This window comes from Myotis davidii, unplaced genomic scaffold (assembly GCF_000327345.1).
Source record: "Myotis davidii unplaced genomic scaffold, ASM32734v1 scaffold181, whole genome shotgun sequence".
In the NCBI taxonomy this organism is placed as follows: domain Eukaryota; kingdom Metazoa; phylum Chordata; class Mammalia; order Chiroptera; family Vespertilionidae; genus Myotis; species Myotis davidii.
Window position 1 is genome coordinate 1,624,675 of NW_006291504.1, and position 1,097 is coordinate 1,625,771.

The 1,097-nt window shown below is 42.6% G+C and overlaps 1 protein-coding gene and 1 pseudogene across 1 annotated transcript in view; one reads left to right on the plus strand and one right to left on the minus strand.

Annotated features, from left to right (window-relative positions):
- TAF4B (TATA-box binding protein associated factor 4b) overlaps positions 1 to 1,097 on the minus strand; it is a 70,719-nt gene that overhangs the window by 27,959 nt on the left and 41,663 nt on the right. The window lies entirely within an intron of this gene.
- LOC107183248 lies at positions 441 to 666 on the plus strand (annotated as a pseudogene).

Consider the following 1,097-nt stretch of genomic DNA (forward strand, 5'->3'; position numbering starts at 1 on the left):
GAGGAAGGAGGGAGAGAGAGAGAGACATCAATTGATTGCCTCCCGCACACACCCCAAACTAGGCTGCGGATGGAGCTTGCAACAGAGGTAGGACTCGAACCTGCAGCCCTTCAGTCTTAGGGCAACACTCCAACCACTGAGCCAAACCAGCCAGGGCTGTTGTGTTTGTTTTTAACATACGCTATACACAGAAATTTTAAAACATTAATTTGATTTTGCACTCTATCTGAAATAGTGTGAATGAGTATAGTAAAAACAAACTTTAATTAAAAGCCAACAAATCTTAAATGCATTTTTTGACATTATTCCATAATCAGTGTTAAACTTTAATTCAAAATGTGGACTATAATAAACCAGATAGGAAGATTTAAGAAATTATCCAGCAGGAGCACTGAAGGCCATGAAGTCCGTCTGGAGGCGTCTCTGAGCTCGTGGGCACCATGGGCAAAGCTCACCCTCCCGAGTTAAAGAAACTTACGGAGGAGAAGTTATCATGGAAATTAAAGGGTGGCAGACATGTCCAAGGACTATTGTGGGATTTGATCCCTGTATGAATCTTGTGATGGATATGTGTGGAGAGGCAACTGGTGGGCAAAGAACAATACTGGAGCGGTGGTAATACGAGGAAATAGTGCCATCAAGTTAGAAGCCTTGGAACGAGCATAAAGAATGGCTGTAAGGGGCGCTATGGGGGGAAAAGAGGAACATCTGTAATAATCTGAACAATAAAGATTAAAAAAATGGACAAATGACTGCCCTAGCTGGTTTGCTCAGAGGATAGAGCATCGGCCTGTGGACTGTAGGGGTTTGGGTTTGTTTCAGATCAAGGGCATGTACCTTAGTTGCAGGCTCTAACCTTGTCCCCTGGTCAGGGCCCATATGAGAGGCAACCAATTGATGTGACCCTTTTGTATTGTTGTTTCTTTCTGTCTCTCCCCCTCCCTTCCACTCTCTCTAAAAATCAGTGGAAACATACCCTAGGGGGAGGATTAACAAAAAACAAAAATGGGCATAGAATTTAAGTAGACGCTTCTTTAAAGTGAACATACAAATGGCCAAGAAACATATGAAAAAATGCCCAATTTAACAGAACCATA